This window comes from Delphinapterus leucas, chromosome 13 (genome assembly GCF_059928025.1).
Source record: "Delphinapterus leucas isolate spDelLeu-1000000601 "Yukka" chromosome 13, BTC_Dleu_Yukka2, whole genome shotgun sequence".
In the NCBI taxonomy this organism is placed as follows: domain Eukaryota; kingdom Metazoa; phylum Chordata; class Mammalia; order Artiodactyla; family Monodontidae; genus Delphinapterus; species Delphinapterus leucas.
The window spans coordinates 29,076,577-29,102,907 of record NC_143141.1 but is presented as its reverse complement, the minus strand read 5'-3'; the positions used below and the strand labels follow the sequence as shown (position 1 = coordinate 29,102,907).

At 38.4% G+C, this 26,331-nt stretch overlaps 1 long non-coding RNA gene across 2 annotated transcripts; it reads left to right on the top strand.

Moving 5' to 3' along the window:
- The first annotated feature begins 1,850 nt into the window (after nucleotides 1-1,850).
- Nucleotides 1,851-24,772, top strand: LOC149747715 (uncharacterized). Of its 2 annotated transcripts, XR_016395389.1 has the most exons (4): nucleotides 1,851-2,058; nucleotides 3,765-3,828; nucleotides 7,814-7,985; nucleotides 23,573-24,772. It is a non-coding gene; the product is annotated as an uncharacterized LOC149747715 (long non-coding RNA). The 2 variants fall into 2 exon arrangements; XR_016395388.1 differs by lacking the exon at nucleotides 23,573-24,772 and having other exon boundaries at nucleotides 1,892-2,058; nucleotides 7,814-10,085.
- Nucleotides 24,773-26,331: the final 1,559 nt, after the last annotated feature.

Here is a 26,331-nt window from a genome sequence, read left to right as displayed (position 1 = left end):
CAACTGTGAATTTATCTTCTCTTTTCCTCAAAACTTCACCCTTCCTTCATGTTACATATCCATTTCAGTTGCCTTCTACAGGAAACCCTACTGATATCGCCCATATACTACTGTCCACAGCATGAATTAAGGTCTTACTGTGTCTTCCTATAGCACTCTGTAATATCTTTTACGGTAACTATGGATTTTCTTACTTGAGTGTCACAATACATTGAATTCTAGGTGTCACTATAATGATTTTAGTAACAGTAACACTGGTGCCTAGTTTATCCCATGACATACTTTAGGTGTTCAATAAATGTGTGTTGAATGAGTGAATGAATGAATGGTCAATTTGAAATCTTAATCATGTTACTTTTCAAAAATCTGTTACAAGATACCACAGTTTTCCAGAAGATTAGGGAGTTAGGACCTTAAACTTGATTTAACAGAGGAAATTTTTACTCATACATCATGCTTAAATACCTCAAAGTAAAACCATAAACCCAGGAATTTAAGGTTATCCATTTGGACTTTTAAGCCAATAATTAATATCTCCTGCCCCGACTGTATTAGATGGTTTCGATGCTCCACTCATATCTCCCCAGCACTCATCATTCCAGTATATGCTGATAGAATCATGCTGCCGCCTGCAATTATCCACCTTAGGGCAGGCCAGAAGTGTACAGGAGTTAATGTATCTGGGTGTAGCTTTCAGCCAAGGACAGAGGGGACTGGAAGATAAGTACTTCAAGTTTCTCACCGATTCTTGGGATAACTCTGAGACATGTTCTGTAGAGTTTCACAGAACTCGCCTGAAGTACTGGCAGCAGTTCCCTGCAGGAGTAATTTATTCGGTAATACACCTCTGTTGGCTTCCTTCCATGCCTCCATTCTCAATTCCCACTCCACTTCTGAGTTTTCTGGAAGCACCTCCCAGATGAGCAGTTTGCACTCAAATTATCGCCTCAAGTTCTGCTTCTAGGGGAACTCAGTTGATAGCCTCCTAACAACCCAGTGCTCCTTACAGAGCCGTCACTGGTACAAGTACCAAGGCACGGCACATTATGTATCACTCCTCCTAAATCCTAATATTTTTAAACAGATAGGAAAGAGCATGACCTTGAAGAGAAAAAGAGTTCATATGAGGATGGCCAATGGATAAAGGGAAGGAGGGACAGTGCCATTTGTTTTCCATTAATGATAGTGTGAAATGTATGGGCAGATGGTCTAACAGGTGTGACTATAATTTGAGGAGCCTGCTCCCTTGGTTTCAGAAGACTGCTATTGTTATTATTTTGGAACCACAACCTCATGACTTTATAGTTTCACTTGATGTAACCTTCTCCTTTACCTTTAAATCTTCGTACATCACTGAATTGCAGCCAATAGATTTATTTTCTCCCTATGGCTCCATCACAGAAAAAGACACACACGTGCACACACACACACACGCGCGCACACACACACACACACAGAGTTTTGTGTATGCCAGTGCTAGAAAAGACAAGCTCATGGTGCATGTATGCAATGGATATTGTACATTACAGGTCTCTGTGAAATAGTCTTCTGCAGGTTCCTATGTTTATTTTATGAATAATTAACTTTAGTAAAGTTAATTTCCTGAAGATCTTGTTGAAGACTGAAGAAAGGAAGTAAATTGTAAAGAAAAAGACTTCGAAACTTGCCCTTTTCGCCCTCTCTTTGTGTCTTAATGAACAAAGGATAACTGGGCCTTTTTTGAAGCCTTTGCTTGAGTTGAAGACACAAAATGCAACCTGTACTCTTATCATAATATGCTCAGTTTATGAGTACCCAAACTTATAAACCGTGAATTTCCCTAAAGTTATTATACCATCTAGAAGATGTTTGCTTGGACGTTTACTTAAAACCAAACAATTGAGGTCTGTGTGTCCAAATAATTTCCTTCTCTCTTGTTGTCTCCATTTCAGTTTCCTGAGTTTCTGGGAAGGCCTGGTTTCCCCAAAGGAACGATTTCTGGTAGAAGTCTGAAGGTCTGACCGAAGAAAAAAAATCCAGTACAGCCAATGAATTGAGGACAAGAAGGTTTCCGATCAGGTAGGAACATTTAATCTCATACATTACAATCACCTTAAGTAAGGTGTGCTGATAGCTGGATATGATTTAACTGCTTGGAAAAAGATGCATATATATTATATAACCTACCCCACAAGGAAGCTGTTCTCAATTCTCTTAGAGGTTGTGGTGTTTATCAGAGAGCGCCTTGGGGGAATATGAATACAATAACAGTATGATGCTTTTTTTTTTTTTTTAGCTCATTGTTGCCAAGTACACTTGGTGATCTTGGTGCCTGTGGTTTAATCCCAGGAGGTTAGACATGTGGAACAGCACATTAACCCTCTTTAGTATTTTCTCCCAAGACAAATCATTTTTATAGGTTGTCTCCATGGTCTTCTAGTTGCTTATCAAAATTAAGCATCAAGTCTTCTAAGTGAGCAATAGCCCCAGTCAGTGTGAGGAAATCAGCTTGGTTCTTATTGGGTCACAGCTTCTTGTCCTTGGCACAAAGTGAGTTCACATAGGGAGTTAGAAGGAGGAGAACGGGACATGAGAAAGGGGAGTTCTGTGTTCTCATTTAGCTATGCATGTTGAAACTCCACTAACAGCTTTATTTTCATTAGCAATTTGTGATAAAAACTTAGGGTAAAGGGAATAATGAAGCTGTCCCATTATATGGCAGGACAAAAGATAGTAGTGACATCAAAATCAGGGCCTGTCCATCTCGTTTGCAGCTATATACTGAGTGTTTAGCATAGCATTTGACCCCTCATCAGTATTCAATAAGAAGATGCGTGTTGAATGACTTAGGGATGAATTAATGAATGAAAAAAGTTAATATGGTAGAAAATGTGTTTTATCCTTGTATTTTCGTGTGTTGACTTCTGTATTTCAAGACCCAGCACTGTAACTGACACATAGAATATAAGCAATAAAATGTGTTGAAAGAATGAATGAGTCCCCACTATTCTAAGAATAATTTTAAGACCAACACGGACCCCATATCTGCCAGAGGTATCCAGAGGTGAAAGCCTGGATCTCAGCTAGTGGTAGAGCTGACAGAATTTATCTAGTTTTAATAATTTATAGCCCATCCCATTACATTTAGGCATAGTACCCACATGAGCCATACAATTAAATGTTGACTGGAAAACAATGCACAACCTAGAAGTTGAGAATTATGTTTTATGTGGAGGACATACTGAGGACTGAAGTCAGGAGACAGCCTCTCAGATAGCTCTGAGGGACTGTTCTGAAGAGGTAAGGGAGGGCACAGGGTATTTAGGGGTTCTTGCAAAAAAACAAACAGGTAGTTGGAACATCAAAAGATTACTGTTAATTAAAGAAACTAGACATCTTAAGTTAATAAATGTAGCACTTTTCTATATATGGTGAGATGCAAGAATCTGGTCTCCTGGGAATCATTCCCTTGATTTGCACTTTATTTATCTAGGGCCAGTATCCTGTTTTCTCCATCCTGAATCCCCTCAGGGTGTGGCTTTGGGTGTGGCTTCAGTGGCTGATGGCTTGATGGTTATAACATCCTGTGTTACCGATAAGGCTGGCTACATTCTTTGTCTACATAAATGACTTGAATATGGATAGTAAATCTGTGGATTTGCAAAACGTAATTCTTGGAGCATTTTTATAAGGACAAAGTTCAGGGCAATTTCAGAATCACTAGCGGCTAAAATTGCTATTTATACTTTGGTTTGGGAAATAAATTATTTTTATTGTCATTTCAGCCTTTCTTTAATTTTCGAGATTGTTAAAAGAGGGCAAAGAAAGAGGAGAAGACCCCTGAGTCAGGTAATCCTCCTTTTCCTGGCGACTCCCCTAGTTAAAAGCTCAGTTTACAATGGTGGTCAGTTTTTCAGTCCATTTGTGCTAATTTCTGTTACTAACAACATAGCATCTTATTTTCTATTTGAGGTTTTTGGATTTTTCCTAATTATGCTTTTGCTTTTTATTCTATCAAATGTCCATGAATTTGATAAAGTCCTCGGTATTAAAAGAAAACCAGTAAGATTCATAAAAATAAAAATAAGTTCTTGGATAAATTTATAAATTTCTACCTGCATTCAAAGTGGAGTAAGTTGGAAAGAAATTTATAATGGGCAGATACTCTAAGGAGCACTCGCATTCAGAAACTCAAAATGGTTGCACGTGTTTATCCTGTAAGAGGTCTGTGATGAAACAGCAGGATGAAGGCTATATGTCCAAACTTAAATGCAATCTTTTAAATCACCTTTCATGTCAGGCCAGGTAAGAACTGGGCAATTCAATAAGTAAATTAGAACAATTCTTATTTTCAATAATTTCTTAGGTCAACAGAATAATGAAAAACTTATCTTTAACTCCAAGAAATCTGGACAGTTATTAAAGCAAATGTGTTGTCCTCCTGGCCTACACCTGGTTATAAACAGCAGTACGACTTCAGAAAACCCTGGACACTGAGTGGACTTTCTAAATATAGCTTTTTCTTTCTATAAAGGTGTTTTCCAAGAATGCTATCTTTTGTGAAAATGTGGCCTTTGTAAATGGTACGCAGACACTAAGGTCTGTGACTTTTCGACCTAGAAAAGATTTGAAATATTTTCTTAGCCTGGGAATCCACATTTTAGAGGCACAGAAAGAGAAACCCAATGAAATTAATTATTTTACCCACCATCAAACGGCAAACAAGTAATAACGACAGCATTGTCCTCAACACTACATTTCTTCTGTGCCTTATCCCTCTTCTTTTAAGAGGAATGACAACATTATCTGCAAACTTTATCTATAACTAATTTTTTTAAAATTTTGCTGTTTTGTAACTCATTTTCGAAAAATTCTGTTTCTATGTTGAAAATGTGTAAGGACATTTACCTTCTTTCTTGAAACACCTTTGCCTGCATTTATCACATTTTATTGTTGAACTATTGTGTAGCAATAAGTACAAAAGTGCGTCTAGTAGAGGAGATAATGTCAGAGGCAACAAGTTGTGTGTATGGGGGGGGCGGGGTTAGAGTTGACATACCTTAAGGGAGATGAGGAGAGAGGGAGGAGAATAGAAATTTTATTTATTTGAAAAAAATATGATTGCAAGTTAGACAATGTTTGGCTAAACTTAATACAGTATAGCTTTCCTTAACTTAAATTCTGGGTAAACTTGCACTGTTTACATTGCCACAGACTAGGGAATAAACAAAGCAAAAAGATTTTTGGTACCACCATTTTGTGTTAATTTCATAAAGATTTCTACAAGACATTTTAAAAATAAATTGAAAAACGAAAGACTTGTCTTTAGCTTATTTTCCCTGCTTGCTTGCACTTTAATAAGTTGATAAATGACATTTAAACTCAATAATTATGATTAATTCTGTCCCGCAATTTTTAAAAGCACTGGTGATTGTGTGCGCCTGCATGTGCGCACCTTTACAACCAGTAAAATAAAGTTCTTGATCAAAAAATTATTATCATTTAGACTATTGAATAAAATCAGATATGATAGAGGGGCCAGCTGTTGGTAGGTTTAAAAGTCACCCTAGGTGATTAATTCATGCAGCAGTGTTGCAGGTCTCTTTAGATGAAGCACTTAGAAGTATAACCAAGCATGGCTCTAATTTCATATCTGAGTTCATATTTAGAGTTCTTTAGCAAGTGCTTGCTCTATGTGTTTTTATAGTCTTTGGTTGTGCTCTAAAAATATCAAAATTATGAATTAACAGATATGCAAAAGTGAAATCCTAGAAGATAGGATAAACATGAAGTCCTCTAATTATCACTCAAATAAGTTTGGTTGACACAGAACTGGGAATCACATAAAGACATTAATAAGTCATAATGCTGAAATTAAAACCTTCTAGTTACAGTACAAAAGAAATCCTAATTTGTACCACAAGGTAATGAATTCAGTACTTTTCATTTGTTAAATATTTGCTTATTACCCTGCACCGTGCATATAACACTGTTCCAAAATTTGGAGGGCAAACAGGAAAAACAGAAACTCTCTACCCTCAAGTTGTTTATACTGCAGTCAGTGAAATTTCTCTACTTTGAGATCTTTTAATTCCTCAGTTCATTGTAACATCTTCTTCAGATGAATTGTGTTCTATTTGTTAAAACCAAGGTTTAGCACTTTACATAGTTTCTTCAGTGTTCCTGATAGTGAAATAGAGTCATAATGCTAATTTCCAGTACTAATTATAGAGTTGATAGGAGAAATGCTCAAGATCGATAGTAACGTGATTTCGATAATCTACAAAATGTCTTGAGGTTTCCCAGATAACAACTCGTCTCCCAGACAAAAATGCACTTATTATTTATATTCCAAGCTTATAAATTTTTTTGTATTTTAATCATATAGAGGTTTTACAACATCTTTTATTTTTTTATTATTATTATTTTCTATTTACTATTATTTTCTTTTGCGGTCCACGGGCCTCTCACTGTTGTGGCCTCTCCCGTTGCAGAGCACAGGCTCCGGATGCGCAGGCTCAGCGGCCATGGCTCACGGGCCCAGCCGCTCTGTGGCATGTGGGATCTTCCCGGACCGGGGCACGAACCCGTGTCCCCTGCATCGGCAGGCGGACTCTCAACCACTGTGCCACCAGGGAAGCCCTACAACATCTTTTAATTCACATTTTAAGATATTTTGTTCAGTGGATTATCTCATTTTGAAACTATTGATTTATATGTACATACTATGTAAATATTAGTATATATTTCTCAATGGCTAGGTTAGTGCTTTCTTAACTACTTAAGTTTGTTTAATTCATATTGTTGTTCTTCAGCATTTCTTTTACTCACTGGAGCCTATCCTACTGACTTCGAAAAGCCTGAAAAAGTCTGAAAATCCCATTTAAAGTAATTGTATGGAAAATCTTTAAAATAACATTATAATAATAGTAGAGAAGAAGAGTATTTAACATTGTGCTGAAGATCATTCCATTAATAAAGAGATTAATCAATAATTCTAACATTCAGACATATAATAAAAATGAAAAACATTAATCATAATACTGAGCAGTGACACTTTCAGTAAAGGGAGATATTAAATATCGTATAGGAAACTAGTATCTGCAGAGCAGATAAGTTGGCAATGATTATACATATATTTAAAATATGTTGAAACAGTCATAGACAGTTTTTCTTTTTGGCTGAAAAGAGGCATATTGAAGTATTTAAGCACTACTTCAACTGGAATAGATATTTAGACGCTCTACAGAAAACACATGATTGCAGAAGAGCAGATATTAGCAGGTGTGTGAATGTGTATGTCTTTAATTAATGCATTTTCACTCATTCAAAAAGGAGAAGACTGCCAAATTTACTTTAAAGGTGGCATTGACTTTTGCTGCTGTTGCTGTTCCTTTAGTGTTCACCAAAGAGTACCGTCCTGTCATTTATCCAAGTTAGAAATCTAGAAGCAATCCTAGGATTCTCATTATAGGGTCCCCTACCTTCATGCTCCCCACTCAATAAGTAACAAATTCTTGGCTCTCCTGTGTAGGAAAGCTCTCTCCAATGTACGCCTGCTCTGTCACTCTCCGGGTCCAGCATCTCTGCCTCACCCTCCCATTGAAGTCACTTCTAGTTCATTCTGTGCAGGGCCATTTTTAAACCTTCCTCAGTCCTAGGCAGTTGCCCTTTTAGAAGCTTTACCCTCAATGTTATCAAATGCATTAAAATGTGCCCAAGTCACATATCCAATATAATTTATAGATAACTATATGAAAGCTGAGTAACATTGCTGTTGTAGTAATATTAGTTGAAAATATTAATTACACAAGTTTTTATCTCAATTTTGCAGATTTTTTTTCCTATTCTGGAGCCATGTTTTCCAGGTGTCAAACAATTTTCTAAGTCCTTCTCAAACTCCTAGTCCCTAGTGAGTGTGGTTGAACAGCCCAGACAGCAAGATGTCTGAAGATGAAGACCATCACATGGTTGAGTAGATCAGATACGTGAAGGAAATAAGTAAGGTAAGAAGGAAAAAGAATTGAAAGAGCTGAAAGATGTGTTACTTGGCTGTCAGGTGTTAGGAGAGTTTATTTGTGCTTTTTCTTAGTCTTCATAATGCTCTTGTCAGAATGGTGGTAACATACCCATTTTTTTAGATGAGCGACCTTTAACTATAGGTTGCACTTGATTGTCTGCCAGGTCTTCAAGTCTGTGATGGGGACAGTAACGTCAGAAATTTCAATCCCAGTCAGATCAAGACCCGGTAGAGACGCCATTACGGAAGTGCATGGTTTTGACCCAAATTTGACCACATTAAAATGTTGTTCTTTCTTCTCCAGGATGATAGTCTATATTTCAAGAAGAATTATAATTCTTGCCCCATAACAATTTCTCTGAGCTCTTTGTTCCAACTAAAGCCTTTGATTGATTTTCATATTAGCAAAGCCCTGGAATTATATGCAAAATGCTATGAATAGTTATCTACCTATCTAATTATTTTTAGCAAAAGGATGCAGAGCCGTTATCGGATTCTCAAAACTCAATCAGATTATCTAACAGTTTACATTAAATGAGGTAATGAGTGCCCTATCTGGATCCGAACATTATAATACTTTTAATCCTTACCGTGGTCCCTGAAATGTCTATTATCTCTAATTATCAGTAAGGGAACTGAGGCGTAGTAAAGTCTAAGTAAGTGAGAGGTCTGGAATTCAAATCCAGGTCAGTTTCAGGCTTGAACACCACTAATTCTAGAGCCTACACTGCATTCTATGCTCTCACTGTAGATAATCAATAAGTGTTCATTTATTTCCTTTACCCCAGTTGGGGACAAAGAACATGGGTGTGTGAAAGAAAGTACAGATTCGTTTTAATGTAAATGATATAATAATAATGCTAGTCAACAGTTACGGAATATTCATATTGTGCTAGGAGTTGAGCATTAAGTACTTTACAGGCATTCTTTTATTTAAAATCTCATATATATACTACCTACCTTAGGAAGTAGGGAATATAAATGTGCCAAGGTGATTGAAATAACGTGGTCATGTACAAGGCAATGAAACCAGGACAGGGTTTTCTGGGCTGATGGTTGAATTTTGGCCAAGACGCTAAGGGGAGAAGGGATGAGCACTGGTGGGGAGACTGAAAACTTATTCATCGTGGGGAGAAAGCACTGGTGTAAGCATCGTACTGGTTGCTTCAGAACCGTTACCCTCGTAACCCGAAAACTGAGGTTTTGCTGAAAGCTGAAGGCAGATTGCTTGCAGTGTGAAAAAGAATTTACTGATATCTATTCATCTCTTCATGTTTGAACCTGACTGTTTTGCAGATTTGTTGAAATGACTCAAGTTGTCTTTCAGATCTGGACTAAATGTCTGTATCACAGCATTAGGGCCCATGGAGCAGCATTTGCAAGCCCATACTCACCTCCCCCCTTTTTAGTGTTTTGCACTCTGGAAAAGCAAACAACAGCAACAACAATATCTTATTTCCTTTTATCTATAGTTATTATTCATCTTGTCAAGAAACCCAATTTGATATATTTATGCTAAAATATAAATGAAATTTTTGCAGTTTTATTGAGATTTAATTGATATATAATATTGTATCTGTCCAAGGTGTACAATGTGATGATTGATATATATATATATAGTGTGCGAAATGATTACCACAATAAGTTTAGTTAACCTTAATTCACATAATTACATATGTTATCTTTGTGATGAGAACTTTCAAGATCTACTCTCTTAGCAACTTTCAAACATAAAATACGGCATTGTTAACTGTAGTGACCGAGCTGTACATTACATCACCATTACTCACTTGTCTTATAACTAGAAGTTTTTACCTTTTGATCATCTTCCCTCATTTTCGTCACCTCCAACCCCCAGCTCTGGCAACCGTCATTCATGAGTTCAGTATTTTAAATTTCACATATGAGATCATAAAGTATTTATCTTTCTCTGTCTGACATTTCATTTAGCATAATGACCCCAAACCCACCCATGTGGTCACAAATAGCCAGATTTCCTTCTTTATCATGGCTGAATAATAGTAGGTTGTATGCACCCCATTTTCTTCATCCATTCATCCACAAGAAAACACTGAGGTTGTTTCCATGTCTTGGCTACTGTATTGGGTTGGCCAGAAAGTTCATACAGTTAATGAATACACTGTTCAATCAAACTTGGTGAAAATGAGTCTTTTATTTTTACTTAAAATAAATCTTTGACAAAGCCAGCTAGGCATCCCTTTGAGTAACGACTTATATCACATTGAAATATTTTAAACATATGAACAGTAATAGCTGAAATGACAAATGTTACTAATATTGACACAATTTATTAAGGAGAATATGTTAGAATATGTGAAAATGCAGATGGACAGTGAAAGAACAGCTATAACTTTTAACTAAATATTGTCTTGATATTTAGACCATTGGTTAAAATCATGATAACAGGTTTCATCCATTTCAAGAAAGCAGAATATTTGCAGATCACTTAACATTTACTAGGTATGTTCTCAGTCTGGAAGGATATATTTCACTTACATGTGTCATTTAATTTAACCACATCCCTCTGTAATAGATAGTGGTATCCCTATTTGCAGATAGGAGACAGGCTCAGAAAGATTAAGAATGTTACCTAATTCTAGTAAGTAGCCAAACCTAAACTGATCTAATTCCAGGGCAAAGCTCTTTCTGGCACATCAGTGTGGGTCTTTATCTCTTTGAGAATTGTTGAACATTAAAAGCCTTCTTCCAGGTAAATGCATAAAGAAACAACATGAGCAATGATATAACAATACAAGTCTCACTAAATAATTGGTGTGTTTGGCCTTGCTTTTGCTGATAGATCTTTTGCAAAATTGCTTTTCTCTGAGATATTTAAAGTGGACTTTAACTATTTTCTTGGAAGACTTTCCTAAATTATACCTATCAGAAAGCTGCTTTGCTTTAAGGCCGAAGAAAAATGAAAGCTTACTTAACTACACTTAGGTGCCAGGGTCATACTATGAGCTCTACACCTGCCAGGATTCACGCTAAGATAGATAGGGTGGCTCAGCAAACTGTCCATAGTCCTGTGATTTCTTTCTGATATTCTGAAGTAGAAATAATTTAATAACTGTTCACAAAAGAGAGAAACACTGTTTCTTGGTCCTCAATATCATACTGCTGTAGGCTAATTCTTTCTCTCTTCTGTTGCCCCTTAGTATAGAGAGTGTGTTTTGGGGACCCTCCTTCACGATCTTCTCCATTCCAAGAGCATCTTACATAAATCCAGGACTTCTCAAGCAGCCAGTTTTGCCAGATGGTCTTAGGGTTGGTTGTACCCATATATGTATAATCTGAACTTCTCAAGTAAGGTCCTTAGAGAGCATAATGGCTAAGAGAATTGGTGCTGATACCAGACCTGAGTCCAAATACTGCCTATGCCCCTAACTAGCTGTGTAACCTTGGAGAAGTAACTTAAGCCCCTTAAAGGGATTAGATTTCTCACCTGGAAAATGGTATAATAAATGCATCTACCTCATATGGTTAGTGTGTAAATTAATGTAACTTGAGATGGTGCGTGTTAAGCATTAGCACAGTGCCTGTCTCTTGTTAGTAATACCTGCTTTTCTTATTAATTATTCTCTTTATATTCCCAGTTGCAGCTGGGTGCCTAACATATAATAGTTGTTCAGCAAATAGTTACTGGATTGAACCAGCTCTGAAATTGAAGCATTGGGTCAACAGCAAAGTAGTCACCCCACCATCATTTCTCCCAGAGAAAGGGAGAATAGATGGAAGCCAGCCATCATACTTTCTTTTCTTATTCTAAACTTCCCATCCAGCCCCAGCAATAAAATAATCTTCCTGGACCCTAACAATTTCAAGGATTCTTCAAATCACACTATTTGAAAATAGCTGGGTTGCCCTAATCTAATATGTCCCAGGACCCCAAGGTCACCAAGCTTCTATTAATGAAGTCTAGTTAAGATAAATGATAACAGTTAGTCAACCAACTGCTTATGAGCTCATTGGGCTTTTTAAAATTTACTATCTGCGCTTCATAGAGACACAGGTATTTTGCTTTTGTAGGACATTCAACAGTCAAAGTAGTCTTTTAAAAAGCACAAATCAGACGCTATTATTGCACTGCTTCTAACCTCTAAAGGCTATCTATTGTAAAGAGATGAAATTTTCAACTACTTAGCCAGGCTCACAGAGACCATGTGCTCTGGTCACTTACTACATCTTTCCCTGACCTTCATGGGGCTCGAGGCACAGTTGTCCTTTTCAGTCCCTCAGATGCAACAAGCTCTACTTCTTGCTCTCCCACCTTTAGATTGGCTAATCCATCTACCCAGACCAATTTCCCTCTTATCGTTAAGGTCTCGGTTCAAACGCCACCACTACTATCTTGACCAAAGAGACCTGCCTCCTCAGTGCCTCTCCATCCCTTTGTCCAGTCGTATTTCTGTCACTGTACAACATTTATTTACACGTTTACTCTGTCTTCCTCCACCACTGGACATTTGCTTAAGAGCAGGGACTTTGTAATTTTTTGCTTCCAAGGCTTGCAGCGGACACTGGCACGTAGGTGTGTAGGAAATGTGTGTCTAATAAAGAATAAATATGTGAATGAAAAAAAAAACTGTGAAACACTAACACAAGATTATTCTTCTTTCAAAAGAATAATGAACAATAATTTCATTCAATAAGAGTCATTCTTAGTTACTGATCCATGACTTAGTAGATCCCATTCAATTTAAAATGTCCCCTTTTTTTCTGATACTTTCACAAGTCATTAATTAAATGTTGCTCATTTTAAGGCCAATCTGTGAGACATTATTTAACTTGTCTCCTCTAAAGTTCCAGCATTAACTCAGGCGGGGCTTCACCAAGTACTGATCATGTGACCTTGGCCTCTCATTGCCTCCGTTTTCTCATTTGTAACATGGGTATAATAATCGGCTTATTTCATACGCCTATGAGGAGGAAAACTTCGTGTGTGTGTGTGTGTGTGTGTGTGTGTGTGTGTGTGTCTATATATATGTATTTAAACAGTGTCTTAGAATAGTGTCTGGCACATGATAAGCATTATAGAAGTATTGACTGCTGCTACTAGTACTGTTATTATGAGAACTAACTGTTGAGAATAATCCTTCATATAGTGGTTTATTCCACTGAAGATAAAGGAAACTCATAGAATGTTAGAAATCAGATTAAACACGGAAAGCCAGTAAAATATACCAGGACAGAAGATGATGAGAGTGTGAAAGGATAGAGGAAAAAAAATGGTTTTTGTTTTTCTTTTTCTTTTTTAAAGAAGGAAAGAGCCTAGAAATAGGAGAAAAACTATTCATTGGCTATACTGACATGGAGATCGCTGGTGACCTTCATAAGTAAAATTTCAGGACAGTGGGCAGAGAGATTACGGTGAGGGAAGTCAGATGGATGTAAATTATAGAGTAGATGGGACGTGAGGAAATGGAAACAATATATGATGATAACAATTTTGAAAAGTTCAGACATGAATTGGCTAAAGAAGATATGCAGGGATTAGAGGAGGAGGGAGGCTTTCGTGTTACACGTATAGTTTTTAACATTTTAAGTTGGAGTTACTAGTCTAGAATGAGGTTGAATTTTGGCAAGAATCATTCATAAGGAGTAGATGGGTTGTAGAAAATGCAGTGCTGTGAAGTACTTGAGAAGATGAGAGAAAATGAAATGCTATCTGTAGTGCACGTGGCCTTTGAACTTGAACTCCTGTAGTGCAAGGGAATACAAAGATCAATGCAAATGCTAATGAATTAACGGATTTGGCAGTGGACTATTTACTGACTTCTGTGTTCCTAATGAGTTAGGAAGCGCCTCACCAGCTCAGAGTGAAGGAAGTAGAGAGGATGGAGGAAAATTTGAGGAGGGTAGGGAAAGCTTCTAAGAAAATAGTCCTTAAGGAGAATTAGAAAGAACTTACTGTAAGTCAGAGCAATATTTCCAGTCTTGAAAATCCATTTGAAGTTGGTGTTTATTAATTTATTGGAATACCAATTTTCCCTGCCACATGATGTTTCTCCAGCTACCTGGATATAAGTTACACAGAGGCAGAAAAGAATGAGAGATAACAATCGAGGGAAAATACAATTCGTATTTTTTTTTTACCTTTTTCCACTTCCCCGCGCCAACTCTGGGGAGCCTTCATGGACATGGCTGCCCTCGCAGCCTGCAGCAGCACGCTGTTATCAAAGAATTCAAAGAAATGGAACATAGGTTTCCAACTTAATAATTCAGCAAAATCAAAAATTGTATATAATGTTTTCTGTTGGCAAAGATTTTTGCAATATAATTTGGTTCCATCTTTTGACAAGTAATTTGGCAATGTCTAGCAAGATAAAAATGTTAATAGCGTTTTACACATTAATTCTAATTCTGGAAGCTTATGCCGATAAGTAATTTATAATCCAGAAAATTATTATATAAAGATGCTCATTGTCATGTCATTTGTAATAACAAAACATTGGAAACACCTTTAATTGTTAAGAATAGGAAAACAGTTTAGGAAATTATATCCACTTAGTAGAAAGTGACACAGTTACTATATTATAATTACAAGATGATGGAGCAAAATAAAATAATGCTTAATAAAGAAAGAATGAAGAAAGCTGACCTAAAATTGTGTCTTCCTTATGACAGTAATTATGTAAACATATCAATGTTTATTAAAGCTTAAAACCAAGATAAAGTTTTAAAAGCTCTGTACCAGTAATGGGGATTTTATGTTCGTTTCAAAATATTTTTTGACACAACTCTTAGAATTTTGTTTTGTCTACTCCTTTTCTTAAGAATTTCTGATTATTACCTCACTTTTCATTTCATAGTTTCAAATAAAGCCAGCAATTTTATCATCAGAGAAGATTAGACTTATTGGACAGTCCATAATTCCAAGTTATTTGGTATAAAAAGACCATATACACTTGTAGGTGCTTTCAAAATAAAATTTCGAGAAGTTTTTTTTTTTGCTTAGTCTTTCCTAGTATGGAGATGAAGCAAACTACCTAAAATTGCTAGCCATTCTTTTTTCATTTTTCTCATTTTATTGATTTATCTTGCCCTTCACAGAAATGATAAGAAATGAGTCTGCAGTTGCCTCTGCCAATTTCTTAAATCCTCTATTATCCACATTATGAAATCATACTAGTATGAATGCTTCCAGTATTTTCAGAACTCTTTAGTTAGTATACTTTAGCATTCTGTATGAAGTATCTTATGTAAGTGTAAAATTTAGACTCAACTTCTGGAAGCTTTTGATTTCTTAGTTCAAAAGTGAGAGATCCTTAGTTCAGCCATATGATTAACAATTACTTGTATAGTAAGAAGCTCCTAAATTATTGTTTTATGGGTACCTGGCAGTTTTCTTGCCATTTCTCAGAAGTTCTCTATTAAACACATTCTCTCTCTTTCTCTCTATCTCTCTGTCTCTCTCTGTCTCTCTCTCTCTCTCTCTCACACACACACACACACACACACACACATTGTGATTAAAAGCACAGATTGTGGCATTATGAAATCTAAGGTTCAATTTCCAGTTGTGTAGTTTCTGGGCCACTTCACTTTAGGCAAGTAACCTAATGTCTCTGAACCTTGTTATTTTCATCTGTAAAATAGAAATTACAATTATATCAGACAATCCTCAAAACATCCATAATGATTTTAGAGTTTCAGAGTCAGGTAAAAGCAGGCACTCAGTAAATGGCTAGTGCTTTTATTACTTTATTATTATTTAGGTCTTGGTTTTCCTTGAGTGTGTGAGTCCCCATAATGAAATGTAATTTCCGGTAGATTGAGTAACACCTGTTTTCACCAAAAATTTTAACTGAGTTCATTACTTTCTGTGCAACCCAGATTAGTTTTCTGCCTCCTTTTCTGTGCCGTATGTAGGTGTTCAGTAGATTTATTTAATAAATGTATGAATGCATGAACGCGTAGATGAATTTTTAAATGCTTCTTTTTGAGAAGGTAGAAGAAATGTGACACAGTAGATCAGATAAGAAAATAATCCATGGAAAAAATGGCAAAGTCATGTATGTGCCCAGGGCCAGCCTAAGAAGAATTACTTTTTTTTTTTTTTTTAGGAAAAATGTGTTGAATAGCTTATTTTAATTATTTTTAAAAGTTAAGTACAGGGACTTCCCTGGCGGTCCAGTGGTTAAGACTTCGCCTTCCAATGCAGGGGGGTGTGGGTTCAATCCCTAGTCGGGGAGCTATGGTCCCACATGCCTCGCAGCCAAAAAACCAGAACATAAAACAGAAGCAGTATTGTAACAAATTCAATGAAGACTTTAACAAATGGTCCACATCCAAAAAAAAAGTTAAGTACAAAACTTTGCTGATGATTTACATATTTAGGACCAATAAAATAATGTGAGATTAGCTGTACTAAAACAGAATGTTGAGCTACATTCACATTAAGTGACATTATATAGTCTGAGTTTATGGAAAACTTCTGAGATGGTGAGTGACCTTTGAGCAGAAAAAGAAGGAGAAATGGCCTTTTCTACATTCTATTGTGCCTCTAAGTAAAATGCTTGGTAATCTAGCTACAAAGCTCTATGTCATTGGCCTTAGGCACGTACTGTGATGTACCTTGTGAAGATCAGATTTTGCCATGGAGAGGATTTGTAAAAGTATCACACATTCCAGTACCGTTGGCAACCACAGCTACCAAAAACTCCAATTTAAATTGATGAGCCTAATATCAGATGATAGTATCATTTCCTTGTGGGTGTTCTGGGAAAAGGTGGGTAGGAAATGTATAAAAGTGAATACTTTATTGACTGAAATAACACTTCATCATTTTGAAAACATAAAATACATTAAAGTTGTTATAGCATCATACATGAATATTTCACTGTATTTTAGACCTTGCCTACGAGCAATGTTTTCTGCCCTTTGAAAGAGAACCATGCTTGTGGTATGCATTAATCATAGAAAAGATTAAACACTGAAAAGAAATTCAGCCTTTAAAGACAATTTGCTTTGATTTATTCAGTGGGTTCTCCTAAAAAGTTAATACCCAGAATTATTGCTTGTTAAATTGGAGTTACAAATTCTTTCAGAGTTACTTAGTATTTTCTTTAATATCAGTATCAAGGAAGGCAAAGCAAATTTACATATTTATTAGGAAATACAGGCACATAATCATAAAACAAGAAAACACAACGTTTTTATAGACTTTATTTTTTAGAAGTGTTTTAATTTTCCAGAAAAATTGAGAAGATAGTATAAAGTGTTTCCATATACACTATACCCATTTCCCTCTGTGACGATCAACTTATATTAGTATGTTACATTGTTACAATCAGTGAACAAATATTGATACATTATTGTTTACTATAGTCCATACATTAGTCCAGTTCCTTAGTTTTTACCTAATGTCCTTTTTCTATTCCAGGATTTCATCCAAAACATCACATTACATTTAGTTGCCATGTTTCCTTAGGCTCCTCTTGGGTTTGATAGCTTCTCAGATTTTCCTTGCATGACCTTGGCAATTTTGAGTAGTTAGGCTTGTGTAGGATGCCCGCTACTAGAATTTGTTTGATGCATGTTTCATTGATAATATTGGGATTATGTGTTTGGGGGAGGAAGACCACAAGAGTAGAAGGGTTATTTTGTCAGATCACATCAAGTGTACAAAGTATCAATATGCATTATGAATGCTGAGGTCGACCTTGATCACCAGGCTGAGGTAGTGTTTTTCAGGTTTCTCCATTGTAAAATTACTGTTTTCCCTTCTCCATATTGTACTTTTTGGAAGGAAGTCAATATGCTCAGCCCACAACTAAGGAATAGAGAGTTATGCTTACGATGGAGTACTACATAAACTATTTGGAATTCTTTTGCACTGGAGATTTATCTATTCTCCCGCATTTATTTATGTATCCAATTATTTATTTATATCAGAAGAACTCACGGATTTTTATTTTATACTTTGGGTCATAATCTAATTCTACGTTAGTTACTTTGTTCCTCAAATTGCTCTAGTCCTGACCCTTGTGAACTCTTTTCAGTTCAGTGGCTCGTGTGCCACTCTGAGGTATCCCCATCCTATATATTTTTTTGGAACTTCCTTACTTTCTGACACTATAAGATGGCCTTGTATATAAATCTTGTATATTTACTGCCCCAGTCCTAGAATCAGCTATTTCTTCAAGGATAACTAGGTCTTTTTAGTGGAGAACAGCATTAGACAGCAGGATCTGGGTGTGGGGTGTGCTAATTGCTGCCCGGATGTCATTGCTTCTAGATCTTCTCAGCTGACAGAGCAAAGAGATAACATGTGTGTACATTCCCCACGTATATGGACATATCTATAAGTATCTCTCTACATAACCATGTGTGTTAAGGTAATATGAAGCAATATTAAGCTAAGCATGAATGTATATTGATGTTTCCAACTTTAATCTGTTACCACATAGATCATCTTAGCCTCATCTCTTGCTTATCTTTAAATTTCAACTGCGGCAAAACACTTGACTTTTAGAAGTATGAAAATCAAATTGTAGCTACTTTGGGAAGCCACATCATCTAGCAGAAGAATTCTTAAAGGGCAAGGTGTATATCATCAAATTTTAATTTACAGTCAGCAGTACTTTGTAACATCCATAGGCCTCCAGACCTCTGCTTCCAAGAAGGTGAAGTAGCCCATTTCTCCCAGGTTCTTCCACTTAAAACTAAAACCCTGAACATAACAACAGACAAACATAGGAAGACACTGAAAGGTGGAAATGAGAAGGCAGACTTAACTAGGGACTTTGGGACTTGAGGAATAACATGGTGATGAGTCCCCTGTGTTTCCTGTTGCTTCCCATACATCCTGGAGAGGGTATTACAGGAACCCCCAATCAATAACCACCAACAGAACAACAGACAAAAAAGCTTCAAAAAAGAAAACACAAAACCCCCGTTCCCCCTAGCCAAGGTATGAGGAAAGGGGTTGTCAAAGACAGAAAACCATTTGGGCAATAATATACACACTACTCGAGCCAAGTGCCAGTGGAATATTGCACCCATCCCCTATGTCCTGTGGTTTCAGTTGGGCCAAGCTACGATTTGATCTTCCACACCACCCCACTCCTGCCCTCCAGAAGAGGCAGCGCTCTGATTCGCCACCAGGGCTGTTTCAGTGTGGTGCAGTGGTGAGCTGAGCCTCCACCCCTTTGCATTAGCAAAGAGACTTTCAAAGGTGGTGCCTGACAGGCTAGTTAACACTGGGCTGCCCTCACACAGTCGTGGGGTCCAGTGGTGGGACCTAGCCTCCCTCTCTCCCTGACCTCGATAAGAATAGGATGTTACAGGTTGGAGGGAGTAGGCACCCCACTAACCCCCAACACATGGTGTCCGTGAGACCCAATGGGGTGCTGAATCCCCATGACCGTCCTGAGGCAGTAAGACAGAATGAGATGGCACAAGCAGGGCTAGTTGGCAGTTCTCTTCCTCTTACCCTGGTGTCAGTGGGGCCAGCAGGTAGCTGACCCTCTACCCACACCCGGCATCAACAAGAAGGAATGAAGTGGGAGGAAGGACAGCAAACACAGCAAACACTTCACCTCTCCCCTCCCCTGGTGTCAAGAAATCTACTGGGGAGATGAACTTCCACTCCTACTAAAAGGCAACAGAATGATATTAATGTTCCCACTTTTGGGGGGAAGGTGTCAGAAGGGCCAGTAGGATAGCTGAACTTCTACTTGATCTGTCTGCAGTGAGAGAATGTAAGTGCCCACTTTTGCTGGGGTTTTGACAGTAGGGCCCAGTGGAAATCTGTACGTAACCCCCCAGTCCTCATACTCCACCTCCAATAGGATGACTTCCTTCTAAAAAGTAATAATAAAATTAAATGGGATACAGAGTCATATAATAACTCACAATGTTTAGAATCCAATTGAAAAACACTCATGGCACCAAGAAGCAGGAAATCACAGAATAAATGAGAAAAGACAATAGACCTACACCAGCACTGAGATAAAACATCTATTGAAATTATCAGACAGGGGTTTTAAATAAGCTGTCACATAAATGCTTCAATTAGCAATTATGTGTTCCTTGACGGAAATGGGAAAAATAGAAAATGTGAACAAAGAACTAGAAGTTATAAGAATAAAAACAAATGAGAACAGTAGAACTGAAAAATACAACAATCAAAAAACTTTGCTCAAGAGTAGAGTGGAGATTACAAAGCACAGAATCATGAACTTAGAAGAGATCAATACAATGTACCACATGTACAGAGAAAAATAGGCTGAGGGGTAGAGATGGGAGAAAGAACAGGATCTCAAGAACCTGTAAACAGTAACAAAAGCACTAACATTCATATCATCAAGGTTCCAGAATGAAAACAGAGAGCACGTAGGACTGACAAAGTATTCAGAGAAATAATGACTGAAACGTTCCCAATTTTTTAGAAGACATAAGCACACATCCAAGGATCTGAGCAAATCCAAAGAGGAAAAACACAAAGGTATCCTTGTCAAGACGCGTCATAATTAAACTTCTGAAAAGTAGAGACAAAACAAATCTCGAAAGTGGACAGGCAGAAACGATGCATCACTTATTGAGAAACCAATTCCAATGACAGCATATTTCTTGTCTAAAATTATGGAGTCAGAAGCATTGACATAACATTTTTCAAGTAGTAAAAGAAAAGAACTCTCAGCCACAAATTCACACTTTTTATATCCACTTTCTTGTTTGACTTATATTAATGGACTACCAACTCATCTTTCTATATCCGGGCCTGCCATCACACTTCTCCAAAAATCTAGTCACAGTATTTCCAGAGTGATCTTTCTGAAAAAGAAACAAATTTTTCTTATAAAAGTACCTGATTGTGTTATGAAACTTTTCTCTCTTCTAAGTTACCAGGTAAAATCCTTCAATGGATTCCCATCTTTCTTGGAGGAAAATCTCACATCCAAACTCTCTTTGTCCTTTTGGGCTGCTGTAAGATTATACTGCAGGTTGGGTGGCTCATAAACACCAGGATTTTTTTTTCTCACGGCTCCGGAGGCTGTGAGTTCAAGAATAGGTTGCCAGTATGGTCAGATGAGGGCCCTCTTCTGAATCACAGACTTCTCATTGTATCCTCACATGGCAGAAGAGCTTAGGGAGCTCTGTGGGGTCTCTTTTATAAGAGCACTAATACCATAATCATTTCCCAAAGGCCCCACCTACTAATACTATCAGCTACGGAAAGTAAGATTTCAACGTATGAATTTGGAGGGGAACACAAAGACTAGACCATAGCACTTACTATACATACATGGACCATGCATGATCTGGCTTCTACGCCCCTCTCCATTGTCTTCTTTTCCTACACGCCAGTGAGCATTTCTCTTTTTTTTTTTTTTTTCTTTTTTTTTGCGGTACGCGGGCCTCTCACTGTTGTGGCCTCTCCCGTTGCGGAGCACAGGCTCCGGACGCGCAGGCTCAGTGTCCATGGCTCACGGGGCCTAGCCGCTCCGCGGCATGTGGGATCTTCCCGGACCGGGACACGAACCCGTGTCCCCTGCATCGGCAGGCGGACTCTCAACCACTGCGCCACCAGGGAAGCCCCAGTGAGCATTTCTTATACTGATTATGAATGGAACTCCTTTCTGGACTGATCCTTAACCATTCATTTTCTGGTAAGTGTGAATTTATCTTCTCTTTTCTTCAAAACTTCACCCTTCCTTCATGTTACATATCCATTTCAATTGCCTTCTACAGGAAGCCCTACTGATATCGCCCATATACTACTGTCCACAGCATGAATTAAGGTCTTACTGTGTCTTCCTATAGCACTCTGTAATATCTTTTACGGTAACTGTGGATTTTCTTACTTGAGTGTCACAATACATTGAATTCTAGGTGGCACTATAATGATTTTAGTAACAGTAACACTGGTGCCTACTTTATCCCATGACATACTTTAGGTGTTCAATAAATGTGTGTTGAATGAGTGAATGAATGAATGGTCAATTTGAAATCTTAATCATGTTACTTTTCAAAAATCTGTTAAAAGATACCACAGTTTTCCAGAAGATTAGGGAGTTAGGACCTTAAACTTGATTTAACAGAGGAAATTTTTACTCATACATCCTGCTTAAATACCTCAAAGTAAAACCATAAACCCAGGAATTTAAGGTTATCCATTTGGACTTTCAAGCCAATAATTAATATCTCCTGCCCCGACTGTATTAGATGGTTTCGATGCTCCACTCATATCTCCCCAGCACTCATCATTCCAGTATATGCTGATAGAATCATGCTGCCGCCTGCAATTATCCACCTTAGGGCAGGCCAGAAGTGTACAGGAGTTAATGTATCTGGGTGTAGCTTTCAACCAAGGACAGAGGGGACTGGAAGATAAGTACTTCAAGTTTCTCACCGATTCTTGGGATAACTCTGAGACATGTTCTGTAGAGTTTCACAGAACTCGCCTGAAGTACTGGCAGCAGTTCCCTGCAGGAGTAATTTATTCGGTAATACACCTCTGTTGGCTTCCTTCCATGCCTCCATTCTCAATTCCCACTCCACTTCTGAGTTTTCTGGAAGCACCTCCCAGATGAGCAGTTTGCACTCAAATTATCGCCTCAAGTTCTGCTTCTAGGGGAACTCAGTTGATAGCCTCCTAACAACCCAGTGCTCCTTACAGAGCCGTCACTGGTACAAGTACCAAGGCACGGCACATTACGTATCACTCCTCCTAAATCCTAATATTTTTAAACAGATAGGAAAGAGCATGACCTTGAAGAGAAAAAGAGTTCATATGAGGATGGCCAATGGATAAAGGGAAGGAGGGACAGTGCCATTTGTTTTCCATTAATGATAGTGTGAAATGTATGGGCAGATGGTCTAACAGGTGTGACTATAATTTGAGGAGCCTGCTCCCTTGGTTACAGAAGACTGCTATTGTTATTATTTTGGAACCACAACCTCATGACTTTATAGTATCACTTGATGTAACCTTCTCCTTTACCTTTAAATCTTCGTACATCACTGAATTGCAGCCAATAGATTTATTTTCTCCCTATGGCTCCATCACAGAAAAAGACACACACGTGCGCACACACACACACGCGCGCACACACACACACACACACACAGAGTTTTGTGTATGCCAGTGCTAGAAAAGACAAGCTCATGGTGCATGTATGCAATGGATATTGTACATTACAGGTCTCTGTGAAATAGTCTTCTGCAGGTTCCTATGTTTATTTTATGAATAATTAACTTTAGTAAAGTTAATTTCCTGAAGATCTTGTTGAAGACTGAAGAAAGGAAGTAAATTGTAAAGAAAAAGACTTCGAAACTTGCCCTTTTCGCCCTCTCTTTGTGTCTTAATGAACAAAGGATAACTGGGCCTTTTTTGAAGCCTTTGCTTGAGTTGAAGACACAAAATGCAACCTGTACTCTTATCATAATATGTTCAGTTTATGAGTACCCAAACTTATAAACCGTGAATTTCCCTAAAGTTATTATACCATCTAGAAGATGTTTGCTTGGACGTTTACTTAAAACCAAACAATTGAGGTCTATGTGTCCAAATAATTTCCTTCTCTCTTGCTGTCTCCATTTCAGTTTCCTGAGTTTCTGGGAAGGCCTGGTTTCCCCAAAGGAAGGATTTCTGGTAGAAGTCTGAAGGTCTGACCCAAGAAGAAAAAAATCCAGTACAGCCAATGAATTGAGGACAAGAAGTTTTCCGATCAGGTAGGAACATTTAATCTCATACATTACGATCGCCTTAAGTAAGGTGTGCTGATAGCTGGATATGATTTAACTGCTTGGAAAAAGATGCATATATATTATATGACCTACCCCACAAGGAAGCGGTTCTCAATTCTCTTAGAGGTTGTGGTGTTTATCAGAGAGCGCCTTGGGGGAAAATGAATACAATAACAGTATGATGCTTTTTTTTATTATTAGCTCATTGTTGCCAAGTACACTTGGTGACCTTGGTGCCTGTGGTTTAATCCAGGGGGTTAGACATGTGGAACAGCACATTAACCCTCTTTAGTATTTTCTCCCAAGACAAATCATTTTTATAGGTTGTCTCCATGGTCTTCTAGTTGCTTATCAAAATTAAGCATCAAGCCTTCTAAGTGTGCAATAGCCCCAGTCAGTGTGAGGAAATCAGCTTGGTTCTTATTGGGGCACAGCTTCTTGTCCTTGGCACAAAGTGACTTCACATAGGGAGTTAGAAGGAGGAGAACGGGACATGAGAAAGGGGAGTTCTGTGTTCTCATTTACCTATGCATGTTGAAACTCCACTAACAGCTTTATTTTCATTAGCAATCTGTGATAAAAACTTAGGGTAAAGGGAATAATGAAGCTGTCCCATTATATGGCAGGACAAAAGATAGTAGTGACATCAAAATCAGGGCCTGTCCATCTCGTTTGCAGCTATATACTGAGTGTTTAGCATAGCATTTGACCCCTCATCAGTATTCAATAAGAAGATGCGTGTTGAATGATTTAGGGATGAATTGATGAATGAAAAAAGTTAATATGGTAGAAAATGTGTTTTATCCTTGTATTTTCGTGTGTTGACTTCTGTATTTCAAGACCCAGCACTGTAACTGACACATAGAATATAAGCAATAAAATGTGTTGAAAGAATGAATGAGTCCCCACTCTTCTAAGAATAATTTTAAGACCAACACAGACCCCATATCTGCCAGAGGTATCCAGAGGTGAAAGCCTGGATCTCAGCTAGTGGTAGAGCTGACAGGATTTATCTAGTTTTAATAATTTACAGCTCATCCCATTACATTTAGGCATAGTACCTACATGAGCCATACAATTAAATGTTGACTGGAAAACAATGCACAACCTAGAAGTTGAGAATTATGTTTTATGTGGAGGACATACTGAGGACTGAAGTCAGGAGACAGCCTCTCAGATAGCTCTGAGGGACTGTTCTGAAGAGCTAAGGGAGGGCACAGGGTATTTAGAGGTTCTTGCAAAAAAAAAAAAAAAGACAGGTAGTTGGAACATCAAAAGATTACTGTTAATTAAAGAAACTAGACATCTTAAGTTAATAAATGTAGCACTTTTCTATATATGGTGAGATGCAAGAATCTGGTCTCCTGGAAATCATTCCCTTGATTTGCACTTGAATTATCTAGGGCCAGTATCCTGTTTTCTCCATCCTGAATCCCCTCAGGGTGCGGCTTTGGGTGTGGCTTCAGCGGCTGATGGCTTGATGGCTATAACATCCTGTGTTACTGATAAGGCTGGCTACATTCTTTCTCCACATAAATGACTTGAATATGGATAGTAAATCTGTGGATTTGCAAAACGTAATTCTTGGAGCATTTTTATAAGGACAAAGTTAAGGGCAATTTCAGAATCACTAGTGGCTAAAATTGCTATTTATACTTTTCCACTGGTAGGTAGTAATCTGCTGTTGCTGTCTTCAGTATTCCCAAGGGATAACAAAAGCCATTTAATTCAAGAAAGAAAGGTAAAATTTAGCACAATGCAGCTTCCACAAAACCAAACACACACCCAACTCTCTCAGATATGAAGTAGTAATCTGAAATAGAATCCTGGAACTAATTGCAAAACAAGAGCAAATGTACTCATATTGGATAATTTTATTCTTTTATTAATGTTTGATACATATATGTATTTATTATTAAAATTCAAAGTTGCTGTATGGAGAAATAGTTTTGTACCAATAGTGTCTTTGTATGTGTTTATCAATAATGTATGAGATTGCCTCCTATGCTCCTTTTCTTTTATTGGGGGGGGGAGGGGGTGTGTCACGCTACGTCAAGGTCGGGAGTCAAACCCGCCACGACTGTCCATGAGGGGTTTTCCCGGGTCCCCACTTCAGGCCGGTGAGGGTGGCCAGGGGCAGCCGAAGACGTGCGTACGTGCGTGCGTGCGTGCGTGCGAGCCTGCGAGTCCACGGGGCGGGCCGCGCGCGCCGGGAGTGTTTCAGCCCGGCCCCCGGCTCATTGTGGTCGCCTCACGCCGGCCCGAGTTCGCAGCAGCGCTGGAGGCCCCGGGCCTGTGACCACAAAGAGGGAGCCGGGGGTCGGACGGGAGCGCTGCGGCGGCAGCTGAGGCCCAGACCAGGCCCCCCTCAGCCTCCCGCCTGCCCGTCTGCCCCGCCCCCGCCGGCGGCGCCGCGCCCCTCCCCCAACCGCCAGACTAGCGCGGTGCGGGGCCCGCGCGCGAAGACATGGGGGAGAAGCTGGAGCTGAGGCTGGAGTCGCTCTTGGGGACCGAGCCCGCCGTCTACCCGTGGCCGCTGCCGGTCTACGTAAGTGCCACCCGTCCCCTCCTCCCGGACCCCCGCTCCTGTTCCCCCACGGCGCGCGCTGAGCCCA